The following is a 16017-nucleotide window of genomic DNA, read 5'->3' on the forward strand; positions in this document are numbered from 1 at the left end:
GTGCACGCAGCACTTCTCCTGCCTGCCTGGTCACTCACCCTCAGCGAGGACCTCGAGCTGCTGTGTTTGCATTGCTTGAAGGTTTTCATGGTCTGTATCTGTCGCCTTCATACCTTCATGTTCTTACCTGCGTTCTGTCCTTTTGATGCATCCATCCTTCTACGTATTCTTGTCTCTTCTTCAAGTTACCTTACATGTTTTTCTTCTTTTTTTCTTTTGTTTTTCTTCTTTTTTTCTTCTTTCTTACATGAAGCTTCCCACTCCTGGAATACTGCTACATTGCTTAGAAGAAACTCACAGGTTTTGAATAGTGACAAACCATTGCCCTCTCTTTTCAGATGGGGTTCTATTTTATGTATTTCTAAGGAAGTCTGGCCCTGTTGCAGTTCAATAAGATCATGTAGACACATCCTATGAAATTTTTGAATAATCTGGGTTGTAGACTTTGCTGCATATATCAACATGGAAACGAACAGTCCCTGCTCTGTGTTTTAAATATACAGCATTTTGAAGCTGATGTGAAGAAAGATATAAGTCAAACTAAAGATTGGGAGAAGAAATCTTTTTCCAAATTTAATATTTTAAAATATTTATAAGTGTTAATTCTAAGATGTGTTCTTATTTATTATCATGCTTCCTTCCTACCATAGCCCAGAGAAATCCTGAATGCTCAAAACAAGCCACTGAGCAACCTATTTTTGAATGAAATTTGGAGACACCAAAGGGTAAGGCACTTAGAGGAAAGTTCTGAGGTCTTGGATGCTTACCCAAAGTGAGCTGAGTCTCTGAATATTTTTCCTTGGCAATCTCTCTTGAATCCTAGTATTTACATTGTCACAGAGGGAGTATTATTGATCACTTTCCACCACCATGACTTTTACAGTGTCAATCAAAAACAAGCAGCTTTTGCTAACATTCAGACTCCAGCTGTACAAATGTTCTCTTTTTGGGGCTCATTAGTTTGCTCCTGCTGGCATCTTTTCAGCCAGAATAAAAGCCCTCATGTTTTCATTCAGTACAACATGATGGTATGAAAATATTTTGCATAAACTTGAATTCTAATTAACTAAAGATAGTCTTTCTTAAAAAAATAATCAAAAGAACTCATTTAGGCATTAGAACTACAACTGAAACACTTTTAGGTTGTATGGTTTTTACTCTGCATTTTGATATCTGAAACAAAGTTCACTGGTAGTGGGTAAAGATGCCCAGACTATGCAATAGAATTGAAATCAAAAACTGAAAGATTTCATTAAGACAGAAGGAGTCGTTGCTCACAAATTAAGTTATATTAATTCAAAAGCCAAGCAGAATACTGTGATGGAGTGTAGTTTAGAACTGGGCAAAGGAAAGAATGTCTACAACTGCCATGAATTGCTAAATTAATCTGTAAGGAGGAGAATATTGATTTAATTTATCTCATCCTGTTGGTAGTGTAACTGAAGACTAACTCAAATTCAGTGGCACCAGATACACAGATGATGGTACTATAGCAAAGGTTGGTGGGAAAAGGTGATCCCAGAGTGATAAACAATTTCATCAGAAGAGCTCAAACCCAGTCTGTTTTCAAGAGAAGGCAACACACAATCTGTGGATTCCACTGCTCCTAAAAGTTAGTGATAACCTTTGTAATGTCTGTGGGTTTTAAGCTATGGTTGATTTTTCAGGTACCTACACATAACTAGGACACATAGACCAAAACAGTGATAACATGGGGTGTTGACCTGCTGGTATAAATCAGGAGAAACTATATAATAACAAAGGAACTAACAAAGTTGTAATTAAGTGATGAATCAATTAATAGGTCAAGAAATTTTTTACATAGCTCAGCAATATGGGCTTGATTCAACATCATATTGAAGTAAATTTAAATATATCTGAATAGCATTAGTAAATTTTTGATTAAAATCCTTTTCCATATATTTTAATGTTGCTTTAAGGATCTTTTTTACTTCTTGAATTTGAGGTTTTGAGAAGTGTTTTTTCCTGATCTTTCTTGAAGTAAAATAATACCCAATGACTCAGTGTGTGACAGCTTAAGCATGTGAACAGCCACCCTTAAGTTTATGAGATGATCTGTGTGCTAAAGCTCTACATTTTTGTAAATTGTCACTTGAAATAAAAATTCAGATATCACCATCAATGGTGAGAAATTAATTCTGATCTTCATCGCAGTTGATAAAATTCTAAATAGTTCTGGTTCAAAGACACTAAAAAATCTGATGTCATCAACATATCCTGCTGAAGCTGAAATTTCTTTCTTTGATTGTCTCAGCTTCATTTCAGTTAAGGACATGCAAGAAAGCCAAGACTAGCTATATTTCTTGGAATTAAAGAAGCTTTCTTTTACACCCTGTTTACATATTAGGTCTCTGAAGTAAAGCATTCGAGACTATTTTATATAGTCTTATTTTGCTATAAAGGCAACCAGTCCAGTTTATCAGAATATGAATAAGTGCAAATGGAAAAGAAGCAGGATTGACTACACAATGTCTTTGCTCATGGTTGGCGAACAAACAGGCATGTCAGGAATGAAGCAGACAATCATTTAAGGAAATCCTGAACACAACAAAATATGTCTAAAATCTGAATGTTTTTCTCTGTCTTGTCTGTTTTGAAACAGTCTCTTAGAGAAAAAATTCCAGGACTTTGTGTGAGAATCAGTATTTTCAAAATGAGTAAATATGAGGTAAATGCATGAATTCAAACCAAAGTATGAGGGATTTAGTCTCTATTGTGTCAACAGGATTGAAATGAATCAATCTGTAAAGCCTGATGGGAGCACCAGGCTCTCCCCAGAAACATGTACTTACCTTAAAACATTTGCTTACATTCACGTCCAACATGTTGTTTCTTTTTTTTGCCACCAGCAGCAAAAGGCTTTCACATACTTTCTATCTCCTTGTGGATTTATATTGTATTCTTCTCACATAGTTTCATGTTTCACATTGCAAATTTTGTTTATGTAGTTGTCAATCTCAGGCGACGTCTTCTTGTCCTGTATACACACAGACAGTAACACTTTTTTGGATTAATTTTCAGCGATTCAGAGTATCACAGTGCCTCAATGAAGTAAAATACATTAGTCAGGCTAAGAAAGTAACAAGATTTGTGCCTAACCTGAGACATAGCTTTAGCGTGAGACAGCATTATGCCTTGTGCAACAGATTACTGGGGAAACTCTTGCTGAGAGGATGGTGCCTTCTGTGGGATCCCAGACCTTAAATCTCCTTTTCAAGCAGAAGTTCACACTGGTATGTCTCAGAATCTAATCATGGTACCAAGACTCCTTCTGCTTTTAAAGTGTACTTTGACTCTAAACCAATGTTAATAACAAAGGAAGTGGCAAAAGAAATATGAAAAGTATTGTATTGTTTGAGGCAGAAAAAGATCTTATGTTTAGAATCTCATCATGTAAACTATCAGCAAGTATCTCTGACTTTTGTAATAGCAGTTTGGAAATAGTTTGGATGCACTTAATATTTATAATCTGCAGTGCTTTGTATTTCTTAGAAAACTTTTAATTGCTTGATCTGCATCTGTAATCAGTGACAAAAAATCAAATAACCCCTGATTTTCAAGTGTTTTACAGCTCTTCCTACATCGTGAATCAAATGACAAGATAACCAGCTCAGCTTCATGTTGGAGCTGGAATCCTTTCACTGTACCCAAGATATTGAATCATACTCTAATATTTTTAAAAATGCTAAGTAATTTAAATAATTATCATTAAAAAATAAAATATACAAAGCACAGGAAGAATGAGAGAACAGAAAAAAATAGAAGAATAAACAGAGGGAGAGCCAAAGTTAAGGCAAAGTGACTTACTGGTGTATTCTGCCAAAGGCCAGAAAAGCAGTTTCCATGCAAAGTTCTGTTTTCCTGTTATTCAGAGTTGTGGCTGAAGTTAAACCAGCATGACAGCTGTGCAAACTCCACTTAAAAACCTGGTATTTCACATGTTCACTTGGCATTTGAGCTCCATGAGGTTCCTCTTGAACCAAGCAATTTTCTCTGGAATGATAGAAGTCTCATAAAGGTCAATTCTTATCTTTCTAGGTGTCATTAGACCAAAACTAAAACCTCTAATTTAAAGTTTACAAAGTTAGCAAAACTAAAATGTCATTTACTTCTCTCTTGGTCGACCACATCTTGAGAAAATGTGAAGGGAGTTAATATGTGCTAGAAGGATCCTGATTATGTTTGTGGGAAAATCCTTTTCTTCCTTTCCCCCAAAGCATCTTTACTTCTAGAAATGGGAAGAGTAATAGACAACAAAAAGAGCCCAAGTGCATTCATATATTCCAACTATTTTACCAGGCGCCCTCACTTGATTAGTCTCTCAATTTATGGAAAGAGCCAAAGGAATTCATAGTTTTCAATGGCATTTTAATCCTGTGTTTTCAAGCATCACTCTGTAGCTTGCTGTCTGTATTTTCCATGACACTGAAGTCTGCACTTGCTTGTAGTTAATTTTCAGCTTGGCTGACTGACTTTTGATGCTCCTGCTGAAAGTGCCTGTGGTGTTGCATCCTTCTGGGAGATCAACTATAGTGACTGTTTATTTCATCTCTATTATCACATCACTCTGCATACATTATCTTATAGATATCTGCAGCACTTCTGTTACAGTTTACTGAACTGCTTATCCTGGAAAAGTCAAAGTCACTGGGAAAAAGTACTTATTCAGACAATGCATGTTAATTCAACAACGAGAGTCTCTGATTAACACAGCAGGACTGAGTTCTTGTGAACACTCTGCATTCTGAAGCTGAGTGATGTTCTAGTGCTGATTAAATCAGAAAAAAAGTCTCTGTTGCCTTGCTAAACAGGACCTGGGCAGTCAGCCTGCAGCTGCCATCCAGCTGAACTTGCCAGACTTTGGCAAGAGATAGAGCTGGCTAAAGAAAGTTTCTCAAGCCTATGCAAGAGTAATTTCCTTTCCATCTGCCATTGTGGAACATGGTTTGATTTACTCAGCCAGCAAATCTTGTCAGTTCCTGGAAAAATGATGCCTTCATAGTATCACTTGACCTAGGTTCTTGTGATGCCATTAGCAGCACAGTTTTCAGGAGCTTTTAGTCCAGCCACTTCCCCCAAAGGTGCCACCATGCTATAATTTTAGTGCTGCTATTTGTCCCACGTAGAAGGAAAAAATCCAGCATAATTATGTATTGTGTTATAGTTATGTATTGGCTGTGATGCTAATCTGAGACTCTAGTTTGAGTAACAAAATCCATAGCTTCATAGGATATCCAGTTTGGACAGAAGTGTGACTTCTACATAAATAGCATCCGTTCCTTCCTACAGCTTTGATTGTGCTTTGCCTGCACACCCAAAGACCATGAAGTGGCTGTATCAGCCGTTCAGTCAGTCCTCTCATCTGAAAAGATCAGCACAATGGGAAACACAATTTACTCAGAAGGGCTGATCCAGTCTGAGCAAACAGGAAGATTAGTATTAACTGATCCCTGAGATGCCAAATTAAAAAAAAAAAAAGCAAATCCACTGAAATTTTCTACTTTTATTCAATCTATTTTTAATTTTTGTACCTTCCTATAATTGGGATGAGGAGGACTGAAACACACACATTTTTAAAATACAGTCAAGTGAGAACTGACTGGAGAATTGTTTCTAACTACATCAATGTATAAACACCAGGGAAATGGAATTGGTACATTAGCCAAAGTCTGACTGTACTGGAGCAAATGGCCATGAATACATTTAGGAATATATAAAAAGAAAGATTGGAATCTTCAGAAGGATCAGATGTGAGAACAGCTTTCTAAAGCTCTGTGATAAACCTAAGGTGTTAAGCTTGATTGGTTTATGATCATGTTTAAATAATAGCTGAGACTGACTTGATATTTTAGGGGGCCCCTTCCAGAACTGAATCCTCTCTTGCCATCTCCATATGCTGAGGTCCTTGACAAAATGTAATTTCCAAGCAAAAAAACACATAGGAAATCACATATGAAATCTAACTTTTTAACTGTGTGCTGTTCTCCTTTGCAAACTCAAGTATCAGATTCTAACCACGTATCTCTATTCACAATTAACTATCTAATCTAGCACCAGAAATCAAGGCTAATTCTAGGCTTTCATGGAACCTCTATCTTACATATTGGCCAGCATGAGCTCTACACCCTGTTCAAAGATATCTCCAAAATATTTTGCAATTAAATGGGAGATACCAAAGGTATGTATTTTGGGATTATAATATCTGTGTTTCTGCAACAGAGATGCAGCAGCCTTTGAGTTTAACACATTAAGGGTAGATTCCTGGGAGGAACAGTTCTGTGTATTCCTATACACAGGAATCCAAACACTTACAGGAGGATTCAGCACTAACAGATACATTAAAATCTTTTGTTAGGAATGTTAAATATTTTTCAAAATTCATTTTTCTCCATCTTTATAATATACTTGACACTAAGTTGGTTGAGTGTTAAGTACTCACTCTTACTGGAGCCAGTAGCTAACATGTTTGGAAGTCCAGTTAATTTCTTAAGCTACATTAGCTTAATGAACCATGTATAGTCTCCCATAGTCTTTGCACTTATATGACAATTTGTCATTAATATTAATTAATGACACATCAATGCACATTTGAAGTGAATGATGAAAATGATCAACCAACCATGAAAATGCATTAAAACAACACTCAAGCAAGGCATCAGAGAGGCAGAATCTAGATAAACATGCATCAGGATTTTGCTGTGTTAAGTTGAACAACAATTGTTTTTACATTGTAGGAGGCCCCAAACAGATTTGACTGATTGCTTCTGCTTTCCCAGCTTGCTGCTGTTTCTTCTCTTTTTTAAAGATATTTCCTCAGTGATGTATAGAATGGAAGACAGCAGTGAGTAATGGTGCCAGAAATATGGGAAATGCAGATGACACCAGAAACCATCAGAAAAAAATATTCTACATCTGTCCATAGATCAGAGGTTTAGAGATCAGGTTAGGATTTTTTCAGCCAATCCCTCCTTTCTCAAACTGATGATAAAGGAATGGAAGAACAGATTTGACAATATTTGGTCAGGTGCTCAGTGTGAACCAGAAAGCATAACCGTATTTTAGGAAGAATAATTCCTGTTCCTCCTCTGCCTTCTCTTTATATAATTTGTTGTGCCTGTTCTTGTACTGTTGCTTTGAATTGTGTTGATGGAAAAGTAATCGATACTGTAATGGCACTTTGTACTTCAGTCCAGCTTTTCAGACAAGGACCTTGAAGCACCATTTAAAGTTGCTAATTCCAAGCATATTTCCAGCAGATGTGTCTACATGTGGACCAAAGCACCTTCTGCATGGTTCTGTGTGCCCAAGAATTGCCATGGGTTTTATAACCACAGGGGGAGATGAATCCTGATGTTGGTAGGGGAGAGATTGACATTTTGTGTGTCAGCAAGTAAGGGGGAAATGGGCTGAAAATGGGAATGCATATGTGCATTTTGACTTCATAGCCCTGCAGACAACAGTGGGAAGAAGCTATTGACAGATGTAGTTCTTCAGCTGGATAAATGGTCCCAAACCTGGGAAGCTCTGTAATGTTTTTTAATTGGGTTGCACAATGGCTATACATGAAATAAAATTAAAAAGTAGCCAAACTTTAAGAGGAAAAATACAGATACTTTAGCAGATTGCAAAATATTTGATATGAGAAACATTGAAAACACTGTTCCACGAACTGACTAAAACTTCCTTCAACAAAGCTTTTGTGAAAATATTGCTATGTGTTGAATGAAATAATAGGCCTTTTTAATCTTTTAAATTTTACTACACTTCTGTAACAAAAGACACAAAAAGCAATTCTTTGCAGTGGTTCATGGAATTACTTCACTTTACAAAACTAGAAACATGCCTTTTCACTTGGCTGTGTCCCTTTAAGACATTCTAATAAAGTACATTTAATGATCCAAACTTTGAAAATTTGTACCGTCTTATTTCAATAGCCAAATGATTTCACACTTTTTTTTTGGGCAAAATTAGTCTCATTGTAACATTGCATCTTAGCTGGTAGAGAGCTGTGGTGTCTGGCTTTCTATCTGGTTTTCTTGCAATATTACCATAAAGCACAAATTTATTTTTATTTAATGTGATAAGGATGCAAGGGTTGAGACAGGAACCTTACTTCTGTAGAAGTAATTCCTTTCTTATCCACTGCAAATGAAGAATTATGTGATCTTCTGCTTTTGGTGATTGGAAATTCAGAAGTAAAGCTCTCAAAGCACTTAATTTGAAATCAAATCTGATTAAGCATCTCAAATGTTTAATACCTGACTGGCAATATGGCTTCACCTAAAAGAAAATTGAAGGAACATGAAGAGTTAAGAAGGGAGGTTGGACAAATGACTTGGGTGTAATCCTGACTGCAGCAAACTCTGTTCAACCTGCTGATTTGATGGGGCTGGCATTTCACCTTGAAGTGAAACTAAAAGTGCAGAGATTCTCCTAAGTGTTTGTTCTGTCTGGCAACACAGAACACCTAGTAGCAGGAACACACATTAAAACATCAAAGCCTTTATTTGCTCTGTGCCAGTTCAAGGTACATTCTGCAGTTCTAAACATTTCAGCATAACTTTGCTCTCCTAATGTGAGAGTTATTTTCTCCTCTAAAGAAGAACTTGTAGCCAGCTTTCTAAAATAATGCCATGCTGTCCTAAATTGCTTGTTCGCACAATAAAATAGGCATTTTCCTAGCACAAAGGAAATGGCTAATTAAAATTTAATTAACATATTGAATACCTTGGATGTTTTTAAAGGAAGAAGTACTTGAGAAGTAATGGTTTTTCCTTACAGTTTTTAATTTTTCTCCTTTGCAGTCAAGAAGGAGAACTTAGGTAAACTCAGTTAACAAAACAAAAAAAAAAAATCTCTTTTTTATAGAAGAGAAAAAAACGTGGTGAGAGACAGTGAAAGAAAGAAATGGAAGTATAAATGCCAGTAAAACTTACAAGGCAATTTACTGCAGTATGAGACCTGATTTCTAGATGGCTGGGTCCTTAGTTTTTATGCTCATCCATGCTGAATGACATGCAGAGCAGAAGAGTGTGCCTAAATCCTGGTGGTTTCACTGGGATGCACCAACTGAGAAGCTGGCATGTGCCACCAGGGCCAAGGATAGACTAAAGTAATGTTTTTGAACATGTGTTAATTCACATATATTGGTGTTCCCTGGAGGACGGCAAACTATTTTCTCAGACCAGAGTACTGAGGAGTGAGAGGAGACTTTTACCACCACCTACAGTTGTTCTGAGACTGCACAATTACAGCAGTGTAATTTAAATTCAACAGTTTTATTATAGACAGTTATTTTTAATATATTGCAAAACCAGCCACATATGTACTGAACTTATGGGAGAAAAGCAAAAAATAGTTAAAAAGACCCTCAACTTTTCTTCTCACCACCACAGGAAAATAAATTCTTCCTCTTGGACTTCTAAGTCACTGCTATATCTACCAGAGTTAAAGTAATTTCTTATCACCATTTAGGTAATTCTTAGAGCAGATCTCCCAAATGTACCTGTTAATTTATCTGAATATGAGGCTCACATGCCATGGACCAACAGAGGCAAACATGGCCAGGTCTGTGATGCTGTCTTGCGTGTCTCAAGCTCAGTGTGGAAAGTCCATTACTATGTCTTCAAAAGTAATTTCAAAATACAAATGCAGTAGCTAACAGATTCTTTTCTCCTACCTCTCTTAAAAGATAGGTAATTTCCTTGCCCTGTGCTCCCTTATTTTCCTTAGAATGAAGTATAGGGCAGAATTTTATTTCTTGAGTTATCAGCAGTAACTCAGGCTCACTGCTGACCTAAATTCTTCCTGCTCAGAATCACTGAAGTAGAAAATAATGAAGGCAGTGTTGTTTCTCAAATGCAAAACTTAAAATTACTGGAATGCCTGCAAGTTCAAGGCCTCCAGATTTACTGTTCAATTCCTTATAATAAATTCTTACATAGGAAATTTTACCTATTTGTTAGCTATTCCTGTACTAAACTAGATAGCTTAATATAATAGTTTATCTCTCCTTTTTTTATGGTTTTCCCTAAAAGCCCTTGTTATTAAAAAGATTGTGGATGTCATTTATGGTGGAGACACAATCCACAATTTTATGCCCAGCTATCTATTTTTTATTTTCATGTCCGTGTGGAATTTAGTGCTTGAGCACAGCATTATGGAATACCTGCAACGATTTGAATGATGATTATGATTTCTTCTGTTGCTGCTTGAATGTAATTATTTGGCCAAAGTAAATATTTGGAACTTAAATGTCTTGGCCTTCTGCTTCCTTCTTTACAAGGGTGAATATTTTTATGCCAGAAAGGATTCTTGTTCATGGTGTTTGATAGCTTTCAAATGATGAATCACTTTGAGCAACATTTCTTTGAGAAACAACCAAACAACTTCATTAAAGCTGGTGTTGGCACGTGTCAGTGCTGCAAACAATCAGCATGTCAGCAGCAGCAGCATTCATCAGTGACATTTTCATTTGACTAGAATAAATTACTCCAGCTAATGGCAAATGAAGCTCTGAGTACAGCTTTGGTCATCCCAGCAGGAAATCCCACCCAAGATAAAGGTACTGAAATGGCAACCTGCCAGCCCCCTTTGCACACTCAAGTGTGTTGGTAAATACCTTCCTTTTGCTGCTCCTCTTACTTCACTGTGCTTACTGCAGTTGGCCAACTACTGATTTCTGGCTGACATTAGGGATTTCTGTTCTTTTTTAATACACAGGGAGCTGTCTACCTGTCAAAGATTTCCTCTCAGTCCCCAGGGGTGAGAGGAGCTGAACAGCATGGCTGGAGAAAATAAATTGCTGAGGACTGTTCCCTACTGTGCCAAATGCAATACAGAAATACAAATGAGAGCAAATAGTGCAGGCAAAGCCTCCCAGCACTGTGCTGCATGGAATGTCTCTGGACAGAAGCAGGAGGAGACTTGACATCCCTGGTATCCATAAAGGCCAGGGACACCCCATCCTGTCAAGTGTTATGGCTGATTTAAGGTGTGCTACTGCCATGTTCTTTGGCCTTCATTACGGAAGCAAACAATACATTATGAACCTTTAGATTTACTTCCTGATATATCAGAAGAAAATTAAATTATTATTTTTTCCCTTACAATACAGTTTTAGGGGATTTTGGAGGACTGCAAATCAAATAAAAAAAAACAGTTTCTCTTCAAAAAGGGTATCTGCATACCACAGGGATTAATTTTGTTTACGTGAAGGACTTTTGTTCATCAGCAACTGCAGCCTGGGCATGTTTGCTTTCCCAGCAAAGTGTTGCTGTCAGCTGCAATAAGATGATGGTTGTTTCCTTCTCAACTGCTGCCTGTGCCCTGTGTTGATGTTACTCAAATGTGCTGCTGCTCAAGGCAGCTCAGGGGCCTGTCTGTGCAGCCACCCTCTGCAGCCAGCTCTCAAGACAAGGAATGAAGGTGAAGATTGGGCACTCTGCTAATATGGCTTTTTACTGCCTCTGAAGTGTTCTGGTTTGCATGAAAATAACTACTTTACCAAAAGATAAATTTAGGAAATATAAAACAGCCTGGGTATGTTGCATAAAGCAGGTGGATTCATATACTGTAGGATATTCTACTAATAGAAGATCCAGCTTTGCTAATGTAATTTTGTATTATTCATATTGCATATTGAATTTTCACTTTTCATATTGCAATTTGTATTTGATCTCATTATTATACTCTCCTAGAATGCCATACCACACCAGGGAGTTGTTAGGCTGAGCATTTGGTCTAGTTTTATTTTCTGATTCCTGCTGTTCCCTTTAGAGGTGTCATTAACATGAGAATTTGGTGTTCTATATTTTCAATCATTTGTGTGCCTCAAAGGGCTCATCAGAACTCATTATTTGAAAGTGTGAGTTTGTGATTGAGACTGATAGAGAGCTATACAGGCATATATATTCTATGTGCATGGTATATTTGAGGGGGGAAGTCAGTGACTGACGTCCTGTATGTAAAGCAAGAAACTTAAATATGTCATTGCTATTTAGTTAATGGTGAAATAAGGAGGTTACATCCTAAGCTCCTCTGAAAATCTAGCTACTCACGCTTAGATAAGTATGACTTGAAGTCTTTAACTACAGATTCTCATGCATGACTGAACTGCTGCTCTAAATGGAGGTATGTGTGTATAACAGAAGTCAAATGAATGTAAAAACACTTCCACTTCATAGCATAGCAGTACTACACAAGGCCTGTGCTAGGGTGATACTGAATACTGGGAAAGGATGCCCCTTGAAACAATGCAATTTATACTTTGAATGTTGCCAAAATCAACACTGACACTATAACATTCTTGTTGCTGTTATTATAATTAATATTCTTTCTGAGTAATAATTACTAGCTGTTCTCTTTCCTTCTTTCCTTGGTAATATATAGAGCATTTTCATTAAGTTAGACATCTTTACAGTATTATCTCTCTTGTATATTCTCTGTGTGCCTCAATCTTTTTTTTTTTCCTCATTTTTCTTTTCCTGTTTCCTTCCTCATTCCTGCCATTGCAGGGCCAAAAGTTTAGACCAACCTTTGCAGAAGGAAACCCGAATTAAGTGGTCCTTGTGGCTCTGTGTTGCTCTGGTGGATGAGTTGTTTGTAGTTCTGTTTCCTATTCAGGAAAACTTCCTGAAAGCCTGAGATAAGCCTGAGTTCTAATTACACCGAAAAAGGGGCATTTTTATTAGAAGAAATTAATTCTATCACAATTGATACCTTTTTTTCATTACAGGGCTTTCTTGTTATGATAAAAATGGCTCTTAAATGGCACAGATCCCCTGTGAACAACATGAGAAACATAAGGAGTAATTCTTACATGAAAATAGATCATTCATTTTTGACACTTTGGAAGAGTTAAAGAAAGACACCCTCCAGTCAGGGATCTAATCAGTAAACCCCAAAATCTATGCAGAGGGCATTATTCCTATTTCTTGGATAAACAAAGTGAGAATTCTGGTACACTATGAAGTTCTGCTAAGATCTGTTTTAGTTGAGAAGTCACCTGCTCAGGGAGTGTTCTGCTGCCTGGCTTTCCTACTACAGGAAGGAAATGAGGAGATCAGATCCTATTTTGTGATCCTCTGCCGTTGCACTTAGTATAGAAATGAAATTACGCACCTGGGAAAAATTGCAACCAACATGGATTGCATTAGAAAAGAAACATTTTCCTCCATCACTGCAAATATATTTTCTGTGCAAGAAACTCCCTGGAATTCAAACATGATCCTAGAGTCATCCCTTGAAGCTCAGTGTTAGCCAGCCTACAGGTGTCTGTCATCTCTGCTTGCTCTCTGCTGTAAGGCTGCACTTGCTCACTCATGCCACAAGAGCAAACATATTCTCATGTCCTTTGTAGGCACCTTTCAATATCGTTGGCATCAGCTTTCTTCCCCACATGGCCTATGAGCTTTCTGTGAGTGCTCTCCAGCAGCCTCAGGTGGCTGGATGTGCCTCCCCTGTTGAGGCAGAGCACAATGCTCAGGACAAGGAAATCAGGAAATGCGCGGTGCTTGGAGATAGCTCAAGATCAAACAGGATGGCTGCTGCTCTCTGCACAGGAACATGAGTTCTGCAGCACATCTGATACACGAGTGTTTGTCTCTCAGTACTGCCAGATGGGTATAAATCTGGGCTCTCAGGATTTGGAGTGCTAAATTTGTCAAGATGGCATTGTGAGAATATTAGCTGCTGGCTGCTAAACTCTTTGTTCACCAAGAAGGCTGCTCTTGACACTTCCTGATAAGCTCTGTGAAATGTTTGTCATTTTTACTTGCCCTTTTTTTTTTTTTCAAAATTTCTAACCAGTGTTTATCTTGCCCAGGATTTAAAACTACATTTGCTTTATAAGCTATGCGAAATAACATGTAAGTAAACAACATAAAAATCAACTCAGCAATTTAAACAACATCTTTACTATTTAAATCTGTCCCCACATTTTCCCACTGCTGCTATACATTTTTGGATATATATGGCCTTCTAAGAAAAATCATATAAGTGTATTAATTTTTATTTCCAGTTCTTGAACATAAGATTTAGCAGTAAGTTTCCATCATAGTCAGGCAAATACCCTCCCCTGTGCTGCTTATGCCAGGATGTACGGTACTATCAATTGGTTTATTACCTCTATTCTTTCTAAGCTTTTGATTGCAGTCATAAACCCCAAAAGGACTCATTAAGCTTTTTTCACTTTTATTTCCATGTGCTTGGAGCACTCTTCAAAAATAAAAATTTTAATCTAAGTTAAAACTATGCTGAACGTGTTCTAAAAATCAAACCAGGTCCTAGCTCAGCAGAAAGAATTTGTGGTCTTACAAGAAGTCCTTGGTTCTGCACGCAGGCTGTCATTAATTTTAGGCTCTCAGAATAAGGGATAAGGTTTAGCATTCCACAAACAACAAGGATAGCTCCACTCAAAGAATAGACCTAAAGCTGGCCATGTTTAAAGAGAAATTTCTGATGTTAAGGTGGCTAGAAAGGTAAATGAACCCCCAAATTTAAATTAGATGAAGTGATGCACAATCTGAAATTTTGTGACATACAATAATTTCTGCAGATTAGAACAATTTGCAGGAAAAAAGGAAAAACATTACCTTGCATGCATTTTGGAGGATGACAGGGGTCTGTCTTCGATGCGATGTCCCCCTCTGAAGAACCTTGTTTTTCTTAAGGTTTTCTTTTCCACTAAACAATACAAATTTGTTTGGGAAGTCAGCTAGTGTAAAGTGGAATAGCTCAATTGAAATGGACATTTATGTTAATTCACACCAGTTCAGGACTAGCCTCGTGTACCAGGGCTACACAGTCCTTTGAAAAATGACTACAATTTTTTAAAACTAACAACTGAACAATGTTCTTTAGGCTATGGAAAACAACTCAAACTTCAAACAAAATATTTGGGCTAAGAGTATGGTGTTGATTTCCCCTACCATAAAAGCAGTCTTACTTCTACAGCAGCTTAAATAAATGACTTGTTAACATTTACAGCTGTTAACTTACTCACTCATCCAATCACAACAGATCAGTGTCAGCTGGAGTGAAAATTCCTTTAAAGCAACTGCATTTAACAAGACAGGAAAAATTAGTTCTGGAAAGCTGAAACATTTAATTACATGCTGTTTTCTGGGAATGAACCACTTTCCTTGGCCTGACAGTCCAGTGAGTTTCCCCAGAGTTCTGGAACAAGACAGGAAAAATTAGTTCTGGAAAGATGAAACATTTAATTACATGCTTTTTCCTGGGAATGAACCACTTTCCTTGGCCTGGGTCAGGTCACTCAAAGGGGTCTCAAGACCGAGGGTGCAGAGATGTTCCTGGACATTGTTCTAAGAGTAAAACAACTTTAGAAACACCTTGTTGCTGGCTCTGAGTGGCCTGCCTGAAGAGGTGTGCAGACACCCTCGTCTCAGAGGGGTCTGGAATCAAAGCCCTGACATAGCAGTTTTATTGGTTTGCTGTGTTTTAATTGGTGTGAAATGGCCAGGATGGGATCAAAATAAGGAAGTGTCTATTTGATGATAATGCCAAGGAAGTGCACTGCATTTTTAACCTCAAATATAGTTAACTGTTCAAATTATTTACCTTAATGGGATGAAAAAGAAAGACAGCATTCTCTTATGCTGATTCAATATTGTTGCTTTTTGGGGGGGTCCACATCTATGATCACTGTTCCAAATATTATGAAAACTGTTCCAAATAAAATATGTGGTTCCACTGCATTTAACTAGAAACAGTTTTCAGGCTGTTTTTGCAAAAAACAGAAAGAAAAGCAAACATGACTTGAATTCTGTCAATGCAAGTTAAAAATATGGTAAGAAAAAAAAATTTTTTAAAAATAACAACTGAACAATGTTCTTTAGGCTATGGAAAACAATTCAAACTTCAAACAAAATATTTGGCCTAGAGAGTATGGTGTTGATTTCCCCTACCATAAAAGCAGTCTTACTTCTACAACAGCTTAAATAAATGACTTGTTAACATTTACAGCTGTTAACT

The 16017-nt window shown here is 37.2% G+C and overlaps 1 long non-coding RNA gene across 1 annotated transcript; it reads right to left on the reverse strand.

The window, feature by feature from the left end:
- Positions 1-825: 825 nt before the first annotated feature.
- On the reverse strand, positions 826-14888 carry LOC120510975. Its single transcript, XR_005629646.1, has 3 exons — positions 14616-14888; positions 3829-4014; positions 826-2998 (listed from the first exon to the last, which is right to left on the reverse strand). It is a non-coding gene; the product is annotated as an uncharacterized LOC120510975 (long non-coding RNA).
- Positions 14889-16017: the final 1129 nt, after the last annotated feature.

This window comes from Passer montanus, unplaced genomic scaffold (assembly GCF_014805655.1).
Source record: "Passer montanus isolate IOZ18808 unplaced genomic scaffold, ASM1480565v1 scaffold610, whole genome shotgun sequence".
In the NCBI taxonomy this organism is placed as follows: domain Eukaryota; kingdom Metazoa; phylum Chordata; class Aves; order Passeriformes; family Passeridae; genus Passer; species Passer montanus.